This window comes from Trachymyrmex cornetzi, unplaced genomic scaffold (assembly GCF_001594075.2).
Source record: "Trachymyrmex cornetzi isolate Tcor2-1 unplaced genomic scaffold, Tcor1.1 scaffold327, whole genome shotgun sequence".
In the NCBI taxonomy this organism is placed as follows: domain Eukaryota; kingdom Metazoa; phylum Arthropoda; class Insecta; order Hymenoptera; family Formicidae; genus Trachymyrmex; species Trachymyrmex cornetzi.
This window is the reverse complement of record NW_017297972.1, coordinates 385,815-399,659: the sequence shown is the minus strand read 5'-3', so window position 1 is coordinate 399,659 and position 13,845 is coordinate 385,815.

The following is a 13,845-nucleotide window of genomic DNA, read 5'->3' as shown; positions in this document are numbered from 1 at the left end:
ACAGGTCCCCATTTCGTCCTCCCGTGTCCCCTCTTCAGGGGCCGGGGCTCCCCGATCAGCTCCGGTGTTTATCTCTATTGCCGTATCGGCACGCGCGTCCTCTTGGTTCGTCGTCCGTCCCCTTCCGTTGAACGGCATACACTCGGCCGAGCCTGCCCTGTGTCCGGAAAGCATTCCTCTGCTAGTACAGACCGGGCATTTGGGGGATCTCCGGCATACGTTGGCTTTATGCCCGTCGTCACTGCCACACTGGAAACACCAGTTGGATCTATCCGTCTGGCTCATACAGCTGGCTCTAGTGTGCCCCACCGCGAGGCATCGGAAACATTGGAGCCTCCGTTTCGCCAGGGGCACAACTCCCGCCGAGGTCCAGCCCACTCTCAATCGTCCTTCGCCCAAGATCTTGTTGGCACAGGACAGTAAGCACTGCACCCACACGGCGTATAGGCCTCCTCTTCCAGGCCTGAGAGGGCCGACCCTTATGTCGGCTTTTGAGGCCTGGCCGTTAGTCGCAACGGCTTCCGCCACCTCTTCAGCTGTAACGGATTGGTCAATGTCCGTTACCCTTATTTCTGCCCGCCGCATTGGTCTGACGACTCTGACGTCCTCTTTAAATTAACTATCGGCAAGGGCCGCTCTGAATTTTTCCACCAGAGCCTCGGCTTTCGCTCCAGCCTCCTCTCAGCCCGGAATCTCTATTAGCAAACCCCCCGCTTGGGCCTTTCTGATGCGGGTGTTGGCTATGCCGAGGTCCTCCAGAGAGATCTTATTTCTGGCCATCCTCATGACCTCGGCATAGGTCGCCGCTCCCGGTCTGCCCTCATTCTCCGCACACTTGACCAGCACCGCTGATGTTCTCGGTGCCCTGAATCTCGTGTCTCTCGCTCTCGCTGGAGGTCGTTGTCCCGCGTCTCCCGGACCCCTATCGCGGGGATGAGACACGACGGTCGTGGCGGGGCCGCTCAGTGCCCCACCGCGCACGCCCGCCCTCGGCACGTTACTTCTGGCTCCGGTACGTCGCGCTCCGGCGCCTCCACCCCCGGTCTGGGGGGGGAGGCATACCAGCCCGGCCCAGGCCCTTTCCAGCGCTCTTCTCCGTCCTTATCTCTTCAGGAGCTGGGTCCTTCCGCACTTTCTTCCTTGCCCTTTTGCGCGCCCTTTTGCTTTGGGCTTCCGTCCACGCCTCCCCGCTTGCCGGGTAGTCGGACGGCGGAATCGAGGACTCCGGGCCCAAGCCGCCCCCGAGTCCGAGCTCCCCATCGTCGCGCTCCAGTCCGGCCCTCGTCCTGTCTGCATAGGAGTCACCCCGTTGGCCTGAGGTAGGACGTCCTGTATCCGTCACTATTCTTCCATCCTCGTCCACTTTCGTCGGTCGTGAGGGCCCGTCCTCTAGTCTCTTCCGGGTCCCTCCGATGGGCGGGCGGTATGCCGGTGGAAGGTCTCTGTCTTCACTCTCTCGCCGCACTCCTTCCGGCTCATATCCTCTGTCCCGCACAGTGTGCTCCTCTCGAGCTCGTCCGCGAGTCCTGACTGGGGATCTTCCTCCGTGTGCCTCCCCTTCCGAGAAGAGAGCACGACTCCTGTCGCGGCTTCGTCTTCTGCTCTCCTCTCTTAACTCCTCGACTGTTTGCTGCAGAGCCTTGATCTGGCCATTCATGGTTGTTCTCTCACGTCGCAGAGTATATACCTCCTGGCGGAGCTTGACAATCTCCCTTTCTAGGGAGATTGTTGGCAGCCCTTGTCTCTCACCCACTTTAATGTGGCGGCGGAAGTCCCCTTTCATTGACTGGGTCTTCCTTTCCGCTTCCCCAGCTATCTCTAGCACCCGCAGGGTCTCCACCATCATTGTCTTTGGGGACATCTGCGGGAACAGCATCGTAATTTCTTCGATAGCATCCTTCTGACCTGATGTCAATCTGTCATCCAGATTGCATTCTACAAGCCCTTTTCTCTTCTTCAGTCCATGTCCATCCTTCTTCGTGACCTTGAAGAAGTCAATCCTGTCCAGCTCATCGTCTTCGTAGTCCATCCTCTTTGACGAGAGCTTGGACAGGGCATGGGATCCTGGGCAGTTTGTTCCTTTTGGCTTCCGCCCTCTCTTTTTCCCTTTCCTGGGAACCTGGTCGAAGGAGGACGATAGGTCCCCCGAGTCCTCCGCTGTAGACGGTATCATTTCTCCTCCCGTTGTGCTATCACCTTGCTCCGTCTCCACCCCGGTTCCTTCCACACTTGAGGCGCATGACGAGAGGTCTACTATGTCCAGATCCTTAGTCGAGCCACTCTGGACTGGCGTGTCAACTGAGACACTCTCCGCTATGGGCGAGTTAACAATTTCGCCCTCGACTACGCGGATCCTCATTTCCTTGGGGTATTTGCGTGGTCTACCCCTCCTAGGGAACGGCGCCTCCGCTCTCGCAAATGTCGGTGCCTTCTCCTTTGGTCCCGCAGCTGGGACGTTCGCTATGTAAATCCTCACGCCCGCCCGGTCCAAGCGCAGACGCAGCTCCTTCCTCTTCTTGGGAGTTGTCGTCATCACGTTCTCCACCTCATGTGAAGTGGTCGGCACGGCATCTCCCTCCTGGATGCTTCCTCCCTCTCTTGCTTCGTTCCGGACGGTAACCAATTCCGCTGCGGGGCCCGTCGGCAACCCCGCAGCTGGCCCTTCGCTGGAGTCTCCCGGGTCCAAAGCCTCGGGAGTCGATCGCCCGGGGGCAGGGACAATACCCCCAGGAAACCGTAGCAGGGATCCGAGCTCCTGCCGTGTTTGTTTCTTTTCCATACTCATGTCCATATTTTCCTTATTTGTCGGCGAATCTTACGGCCGGGGGGCTCGCCGACCAATCCCCCCGGTTCGGCACCGACTCTTCCGTCACGCTGTTCCTCTTCTCCTCCGGTGTAGGGAACAAACAGCAAACAACACCTAGGCCTAACCCACACACCGGAGGAGTGGAAGCTCGCCAAGCAGGGCCCAGCCCGGGCGATCGCTTCCGCCCTACCCTCTCCTCTACTCTTACCCCAGCTCCTCGGCAGGCGCCCCCGGCGGGAAGGCCCGCCCAACCGGACGACAGGGAGCGGTCCGCTCCGCGTGGCTCCGTGCCCTCTCCCTAGGGAGTGGGACGACCAGGCGGGCGGACGATGATAACAAGCCCTCTTTGCTGGCATCCAGCGGGGACGGACCAAACTGGTCCGCATAGCCGCGGACCAGGGGCCGCCCCCGCGAGCAGTCGCCGGAAGAACGGGCCACCCCACCAGGCGCCCCGCAGAGGGGCCCCCTACGTCCTCTCCGAGAGTACACAGTCCGCGGTAGGATCGAGCGGTCCCGTGCATTCCCCCACAGCCCTCAGGCAGCACCCCGCCGCCCCACGACGGCACAAAGCGCTGCCCTTGGGCCGCGTCTCCACCAGTGACGCCCAGTGTGCAATGGGCGATAGTTCATGAAGAACGACCGCCCACTGGAGCAAACCTGGTGGTGAATGCCTGGGTGCAATGGGGTTAATACCCCAGGCATCCCCGGTGGCTTGGGCTCAATGTCCTAAGACAGAGCCCGCCTGCAGCGATGGTGCTGCGTCGTCGCTCCAGTCCCCGGTACCGCGAGGGAACCACCCCATCCCCCGAGGGAGAAGGAAAGGGCCCCACGCGGGCCCGGGGGCCGTGGTGGACGATTACCACTCCGCATTCGGAAGGGAGCAGTCCCCCCTCTAACGGTGCCGAATCACCGGGATTTGAAGTCAGAGTTACCTTCTCCTACCGGCGTAATGATTCCCCATCCCGCAAAAGATGGTTCCTCCAGGCCTTCCACACTCCAAGAAGTGTGGGAGACCCTTGGGACGCCGGACCCTGGCGTACAGAGTCCCTCTATCTAACGAGGGACTCCGTACTGTGGAGTATTGGCACCCAGGGCTCTCATAGAGAGTCCCGGGTGAGCCCCCGTGCCACGACAAGGCTCTCCACTCACGGGGGATATTTTTAACGACTAACTCTTAGGCTCGTAGCCCTTTTTCTCTCAATTTTTTTTAATTTATTGAGCCTTATTACTATTATATACTGTAATATCTTGCAGACAATTTTTTTTTTAACAATTCGATACCGACTTATAGCTGATTTTATGAAAAAAGTCAAAAATTGCATGTAACGTATTATTTAACCCATTGTCGAATTGTTCAAAATTGTCGTATAATAATAGAATAGAATAATGAAATCGATTCCATTAAAAAGCTGAAAATTTCAACTTTTCAACTCGTTTTGGACGATTTCTATACGATAATTCGTTCAAAAGTTATGATATTTTTTGTGCGCGCGTGCGACGCTCCATTTCGCTTGGTGTCTTGTCGGCGCGCTCCACAACTTCACTGCGCAAAGCACATCTGGCATAATTTCTTACGTGAAAAGTATTGCTCGTACGACAAAAACTTACAGAACCTTTTCTATGGAAAATTTGTCGAGCTTTAATTTTCCTCTCTTAAATTTTCTTGGTAAAATTGATATTTATCGAAATATTTGCAAAAAACCGAAATTTGAGTCCTATTTGTTTAATTATTTTTCTTAGCGGTCACTGTATAATGGTAAACTTTTTTCTCCTTCAATTTTATGCAAAAATAAAGATCTTCAAAAATTCACCCTGATGGTCATTTTCCGAAGTGCCACTCAATTTTCATCTAAATTGACTGTACTATATATGCTACAATTATTTGCGTATAAGGAGGATGTTAGAAAATTCCTGTTTTTGGACCTCCTGCGGAACCTTAGTTAACCACAAAAAGTATAATAGTTGTTTGAAATCGACATGAAATAGTAAAAATAGTTTTATATCAGAAATACGGGAAAATCTCTTTTTTTGATGTATAAGTATAATATCTTCTTTTGCTAGTCGAATTTTCGTATACCTCGCTAGAACTTATTCACTATCATTAATCAATGTATTGCAAAAGTCTTTCATGATAATTAATACTGAGAAGTAATAAAGGTCGCTTTCATCATGATTCAGTTTTAAATAATGGCAAATTATGGATATAGAAAATTTAAATTGGCGTTCTCGACATTCACTTTTATATGTAGAGTTGCGGTAATCAAATTTTTTATCAGAATGGATAAGCGTGCTCTGTAAGACAAGTTAGCTATGAATCTATTAATTAATTGAAAACATCAATGTTGGCAAATTCAAAATGGCCGATCCGATTTTTTTTGGTTTTCCCATGATAAACAATAAAAGAGACAAAATTTATCAATATCACGTATGCGCAGTAGTCCATGGTCTCGACCAATAAGAATTGAGTCCAAATGTTCAGAAGCAATATGGCTGCCATGGTACGAACATGATGTATATACGTACAAAATACTAGCAAAAAGATATCCCGATCATAACGACAAAATGTAAAGGTATGTGGTCAAACAATGAACCATGTAAATTTCAGTGGCTTATATCTCTCTCAATTGTTGAGTTAAAGATCTGAATTTTGGCATACAGTTTATGAATTTAGTTGGCTACATACTGTAAACAATAACTTAAGTTATTTTATAAGTTTAGCCACAATTTCGATTATTTCAAAAAACGGGAAATGTTTCATTGTGTACAAAGGGTATGTACACAATGAACCATGTACACATCTCTTGTACACAATGAACCATACTGTTATGACTTTAAGTTGAATGGAATGTGTGTAGGTGCCAAATCCAATACGCCAAGTTTTTGGATTTCAAAACGTGTTTCATAAAATATAAAAGTAATCGACTTTCTATTTTGGAACCGGTACAGCCTCGAAACGTAAAGACGCACTCACTCCGCATTCTCCGCCGTCTTGCTCTACTCTCTCCCTGTTTCCACGCACAGTTCCGCCCATAGATATCTAGATTGCTGATGTCCTTTCCCCCACCATACATTCGTGTCATCTCGCGCCATGCACACTAAACCGTTTCGTGGATTAATAACGAATTGTTAAAATAATTTCTCAGTATACGTTTCTAAAAAAAAATAAAAATATGTATTTTATTTACATATTTTATAAAAGTCTCTTTCAAGAATATTAGAACTAAACCGATCGCTGAAGTTTATATAAATCAGGTAATTTCTAGGTTAATTTTATACATATATATAACATTATTGTGAAATAATCCAATAATCATAATTAATTTTTTTTAAACATTCCTGTTTTAATTAGGAATAAAATTATTGCAGTAATAGATATTAGCAGTCTAGTACAATGTATACATATAATATGTGGCCCGTATTCAGAACGCGCTTCTTCATTGCGCATGCGTCGGAACTTTCTCACGTGGCGATTTGTTGACGCATTCTTTCGCGTATCAGCAATCTAGATATCTATGGTCCCGCCAAGCGAGAGACGTCATTCCTCCGCGCACGCGCAGAAACGATCGCAACGCTTTCCTTCGCGCCTGATCCCGCGAGCGACTTATACAATGCGCGCGCTATACGAAATCTCGCTATGACACATGCTATCTTTAATAATGAACTACATGTTTTATACTGCGAATTGTTGGGATTATTTTAGTTTTGTTATATTTTTAAATGTTTATTTAGAAAATAGATAATTATAAGATAATAAGGATTCACGAGGCCGACCGCCGCGTCTTTCTGTCAGATTTTTTTGTTTTAAGTGAAAACGCGTCGAATAAGTATATTTTTATTAACAATAAATAAGAACAAGTACACTGGCAATGAGAGTCAAGCGCAGTAGTTGGAGCGCAACAAAATGATCAGTGATTTATTAATCAATAAATAACATTTCAGGATTCAATAACAAACAGGATTCAAAATCACTTAGTCTTGCAACCAAGTAAGAGATATACCAAATTGTAAGAGATATACATATGACTTTCCAAGTGGAGCTTAAGATAATAATCATATGAACAAGTCATGTATCCACTAATGGCTCAGAATGATGCCGAAAAGTTTGTTATTTATTGATTAATAAATCACTGATAATTTTTTTGTTCTCCAAAAAAAACAAAATAAAAAAATGTTATTTATTGATTAATAAATCACTGATAATTTTGTTGCGCTCTCCAATTACTGCGCTTGATTCCCATTGCCAGTATACTTGTCCTTATTTATTGTTAATATTAGAGAGTTTTATTTCGTCATTATTTTTATTAAGATTTTAAGTGGGGGGGGGCGTATTCTAAATAATGACCACAATAAATTATTATTTTGAAAGTTATCATAAAAAAGATTATGTAGTCTACATTGACACATGGTTCATTGTTCACTAAATCAAAATGATTCATTGTAGATTACTTAACCGTTTCCACGATCTCCAAAATAATGTGGTAAAATAATAAATACAACAGAAAAAGTTGCTTACAAAATAATAAAGTCAAATATGCACACAAAACTATTGCACAATGAAAAAAATGATAGGTATAACAACAAAAATATAAAAAATACATAAAACTTACAAAAAAACTTACTTTGCAACACAAAATTCTTAAAATGTGATATTACGTAGTCCTTGGCGCGATCTGCCAATCGACTTGGGGGCCGAGGAGGGGTTCAAATGCGAGTCGCTGCATGATAACAGCACAATCTGGTAACGTCGCATTTATGAAATATCGCAATGGTTCATAGTGTACTACTAGTTCACTGTTGGACTACCTACCCTATAAAATTTTCAGTAAAATATGTACATACATTAAACCATTTATTTGAATCGAAACAGTCAAAATTGAACAATTAAACTGGACAATAATTGATATCAAAACAGCTGTGCATAGCTCTCAAGTATTTATGAAGTGATCAAGTGATCATGTTAAGGGGTAACACCTATGTAACCGTTTGTGAATAAGACCTATTTTCGGGAAATTTTTTGGTTTAATAAATCGTGCTATTAAAAAATGAATTTTATAACTCTATTAAGCACATAAAAAAGTACAAAATACAATTTTTTTCGAGAATTTTATTTATCAAAATAGCGGATTTGCAGCAGCGTGAAAGAAACAATTGAATTGGTACGGTATTCCGCGGCTAACAGCACAAGTATCGTAATTTTTGGTCTATAACAAAAAACAAATTTTTTAATTTTTTTATTTAAATATCTACAGAAATACGTAGCCGTTTTTAAACATATTGATTTTTGACAAAATGGCGGAAGTACAAACAAAAAGTTCCATTTTCATCACAAAAAAATCGAGTAAAATCAGCTATAACTCAAAAAATTTGTAACTTATCAAAAAAAACCTACGTATTTCTTTAGAAAATGTGATTTTTTTAATTCTGTTAAAATTTGAAGCAAATTGGTTAAAAATTATTTGAGTTTTGTTGCTAGCCAACTTAAAAAACGCTGTTTTGAGAAAAACGCGCGGGCGATCCGCCCGGCCAGCAGCACTGTAAAGCGCTCGACGCGGGAGCTTATAACTTTTAAAAAAAATTGTATCGTAATAAAACCACTTGCACTTCATTGTTGAGACTCTAAAACGTATTTAAAAAAAAAATAATTGATTTTTTTTTATTTTACGTAGGTGTTACGGTGTTATCCCTTAAGATTCAGTTTATGGCTGGAATTGATGAATTACGCAATGAGCATTGATATATTTTAAGCAATTGTAATATATTTTACATTAATTTTTGTAATCCTCAGAGTTCACTGGGCTTCGATATTTTCGAAATTAATGTATTTTTTCGTAAGATTTCAATTTTATCTGAATAAAAATGTCCAGTATTGTAATAAATAGACAAATGAATCGACCAAAAATTTAGCGTTAATAATCACAGGCTATTTCTTTCATATAAATTAATTAAATATTGTGAAAATTTAAACGCTTCAATCTCGATTATTTTTCTTCAAATATTTTTTATGATAAAGTCTCTTAAAAAAGCGGCGTGATATTGCATCGCCGTTAAATTATCGTATGTTATACAGACTTGAATTTTATATGGTTTATAACTCGACTTTATTATGAAATCACAAAATATCATGTAGTGCAACGTGAATTATTATAATTGTAATAGTATTTTATAATTAGAAATATTCTATTCGTATCTATGTGTAACCGTACTCGCGAGCAACGGCACAACTTCGTCGCGTGTTCTTCGTTCTCCTCTTACGCAAAAGTATCTCCTTTCTTTCGGTAACTGAATTTTGCGACAACCAGGCGGTTTTTCGGCCAAGATTGTAATTCTTACTACTAAGTTGGGCGCCAGATACGAGAGAGCGTGACACTCTTTCCGAAATCTCCTTACTTTTGACCTCAACCAATTCGCGACGGCAGGAGTGGGTCGTCAGAGGTGTGGGAAATTTGTCGGAGGGCGGGAGAGATAGCTACAAGACTAATATACGCGAGGATGTAGTAATAAAAACAATTATATTTGAAAAAATAAGATAAAGTAAGACTAATTATATACATTGGTGACGTAATTACAAGGAATCACCGGAGCTTCGCTCCTCCGCTCTATTCAATACTCTCGCACAGACAGTCGCTAGCTTATTTCTAACGCCGAACGCCGATCATACGCTACAGCACAAGCCCCGATCTTCCGACGTCGGACTCACGCCCCTCGACAACCGACAAGAATCCTGACCCGCTGTACCACCAGCCTTCCGGACGCGCGACACCGGCTCGCGGCCGACGTCACGGCGATAGTGCGGCGCGATTATAACGAAAGTCTCTATGCGACACGACTCTACTCGACAACGCGAATCCCGGAAACGGACTCTACTCGGTAACACCACAACCGGAAGTAACTCGACAACGCAGCAATATGCGTTCCGACGCGACAGTAATGCAATTGCTCGGTAATGCAATTACAGTAATGCCAATGCTCGGTAATGCAATTATAGTGAGCGTTTTTACGCGACGCAATCCTGCACGATAACGCGACTACACTACACGTTTCTACGCGACTCTACTCTACTCGGAAACCGGAAGTGACTCCCCTGTGGCGAGAGGAACGAACGCGACTCGACCTTCGATAGTCTCCAAACGACTTGAATCTACTTCAATTCGACAACTAATATTCTCCTCTTAATCTGACTTTAGAAACGCGACAACTAATTATTTCCCATGCTCGGGAGGATGGCACGTGGCTCGTGATTTCTCGTCTTTACGCGACGGCCATTACGTCGGTCTATCCTCGCGATGCGAGCTTGCCTACGCGCGATCCACCCGAAGCGACGAACCTACGTCGGCAGCCTCACAAGCGCAACGCTCGTCTCACTCTCATCGTCTCCTTCGCATCCCGTCCTCGATACTAGGCTTTCGTCCTGTCAATACTAGGCTTTCGTCTTCTCGACTACTTTTTCGGCTCTCGTACTCTAGACGGCTGGCTCGTCGGCCGCGATCTCGCACTTCCTTCACAATCCTTGGCTCGGCCACAGTAAGAGTGAGTCCCGGGAGCTCCCGGCGAATTCTCGCAGGTTGCTTAGCTCTCCCCTTCTTCGGGGGGAGGTAGTCACGCTGATTGGCTTCCGCTTGTCACGGTATCCGCGCGTACCATGCAGGCCCGCGCGGCCTTGATTCCTCGCTCGCTCTTATGAGCGTGCAATAAATGTCCCCTGTCAGAGGTGGCGTCTCCGTTGACTACCCCGGCACCTCCGGGCCTGGCGAGGGATTTCAGGGTGGTTTCCTCTCCTGCTACTCGTCGGGGCCCTATGCCCCCGACGGACGTTCGTCCGGTCCCTCGAGGGTGACCAGGAATTCTTGCCTCCAACAGTGCTCTGCAAGGGGTGCATGGTGAAAGTATTGTTCTTTTCTCTCGACAGCGGACTACTAACAATGATATAAAATAATACAACCTGCTTGTCCGAGCTTCCGGATGTGCGTCCTCTCTCAACTTCTTCGGCCTTCCTTCCAATTCTGTCCTTCTTCGGTACGGTTCTTCCTTCCTGGAATGGCGGGTGAGACGGCACGATGATACAATATTATTCGACTGCAGCTACCCAGCGCGATCCGTAGCGCATCTACGTGCTCTGAGAAGCTGTACGATTACTCGAAAGAAATGCTGGTACAAAAAGAAGAAAATTTGTGGAGTATAATCGCTGACACGATTTTAACGCACGTTAGAAGGTGCGCTCGCCTTAGATAGGAAGCGCGAGTCCGCCGCCGACAAGTCTGCACAGTGACGGACAAAAATGTCACGTCACGCTACATTAAAAGTTGATAATCTGATGTTGCATTAATTGTTCATGTGTTATCCATTGGCATCAAGCAATTGAGATATAGCAGCACACGAAATTGCCCGTAATATTTTGTACTAGCACTTGTATTATTATTTTTAAATAAAATAATTACACAACTCAATCAAAGAAATAATTCTCTTATTACAAAGGCACACATTTGTATTATTCCAAGTATTTTTACATTATTTTTATATTATTTTTGCGTGCTTGTATTATTCCAACTATTTTTATACTTTTACATTATTTTTACACGCTTGTATTATTTCAAACATTTTTACATTATTTTTGCGCGTTAGTTTTATTCTAAGTATTTTTACATTATTCTTTCAAACATTACATATGATCATATGTGATTATTTCGTGTTCAAATTGCGCGGGTGCATTTGGATTTAAATTTCATTGGCTCCATTCATCGTGCCGCCATTATTATACGCAGTGATACACCTTATTTTTTACATCATGATTTTCCCTATCATTAGATACACTAGAGTGCGTTCAGGAACATTACATCCAGATAACTCTTATAGAGTATAAGCTATAGTTTACGTAACGTATATTATAGCAAAAATAAATGTTATTGTAATTATCTAGCCGTAATTCCTATACGCAAGTTTCTTTTTTGCACAATATGGCCGCGTTCGAAAATATCACTCAAGTGCTCCCCTGTATCGTTTTATCTTTGTTGTTCAGCAATGTTAAACAAGGATAAGATGATACACGGGAGCACCCAGATGATGTTTCCGAACGCAACCTATGTGGATCAAACATTTTATTATTTTGCATTGACGACCTTTAGTACCAATTATCATGAAAAACTATGCAATATATTCCATTCATGATAAGTTCTAGCGTGGTATACGAAAATTTAACTTACAAAAGGAAACACATAATATCAAAAAAATATACTTTCCCACCATTTCTGGGATATAAAACTATCTTTACTACTATTTCATGTGATCCCAAGCAACAATTTTTTGTGGTTAACTAAGGTTTCGCAGAGGATCCAAAGTCGGATTTTTTAAACATCCTCCTTTGTCAATTTTAAGGGTATGTGTTTTACAATCGTTTGTAGTGATTCTCATTCCATTTATGATTAAATATTCAGAAGCTAAACTGTATTTTGTTTTCGCATTATGGATATTATATATTAAACACATTTCCAAATTTAATTTACAAGGACTGTACGACCAATACATTCTTAATTCAAACTGTTTAACTACAAATAAAATTAAAATTAATATAAACAATTCTAATACACTTTAAAAATTGACAAAATTACACGTAAATATCTGTAGCGCATAGTAGATATCCGCATCGAAACAGATATCCGTATCGTCCACGATTCCACAGGTATCCGTATCACAGACGGTTCCACGGGCACTTGCATTGTACACAGTTCTGTGGGTAGTCGAAATAGCGGGTACTTGCAAAACTGTCCACAGCCGTACGCACGGGTAACGGATCTACGGGCGGATACCCAAAATTTACGTTACTCGGTTCCTTTTCTGAGCTCTAATTTGTATCGATAACCAAAATAAATTGTCACCGGAAATGCTGAAATGTTGTCCGTCATGAAAAATTTATTAATATTAATTTGATTATACTAAGCAATGTTGAAACTGTATTGCAAACAACCCTGTTCCACAGCTGGTCAGTTATTATCGCTAATTTTCCCTTGCTTTCACTTTTTTTTAATTTTGAGTAATTTGTAGCGGATATCTGGAAAATATACGATATCTGGCCCTACTGGATATTCGATCAGATATCGGATATACACGGTGTCGCATTTTTTTCGAATATCCGATATCCAATATCCGGTATAATTTTATAATACGACTAAAAAAATAATGTTGAAAAGGACTACGAGCCAAATACAATAAATTCATTATTAAAGATATACATTAACAATTACAAGTGAAAAGCATTACAAAGACAAACATTTCGAACCACGATCGGGTCATTATCAATATTAAACATGTAATCAATTAGATATAAACATAATAAAATTATTGACGGTTACCTATAGAAACGCAGTAAAGAGAAAATACAATTTTATATTTGATGTAATAAAACGATGGCATACCTTGAGTCCATATGGTTGCTTTAGTTAAAAAATGAAGTGCTCGACAAATACATGTGATTAGCCGCCATTAAAAGTTGCCATTACAGTTAGATCTTATAAAATTGTCATAAAATATCGTAGATAAAAACAGTGTTAAATTTGTTAATATACGGAAAAATAATACAGATACAAAATTTGTTAAAATGCGAAAAAATCGTAAGAGCAAATTAAGTAATACAAATATAATAAAAATATAAATTAATTTAAGTAATTGTAAAAATATAATGCTATTCGGAGTAAACAGAAATGTTAATATAATACAAGTTACCTTAGTAGATCATGGTTCGAAACATTTGTCTTTGTAACGCTTTTCACTTGTAATTCTTAATATATATCTTTAAGGAGCTTCTCGCGCTACTTCCTAATAGATAGACAGTTTATTCATAATAATACATGAAATAATTAAAATAATGGAATAAAAAGATTACTAACAATATCTTATACCTTTATACATAATTATTGTTAATTTTATATGTTATTGAATATTTTCAAAATGACAAAATAAAAGTAGATGCTCATTTGATGTATACACATCGTCTATTTGACATATATTCTGACTTCTTTCATTGAAGAATTTAAATTTCTTGTATACTG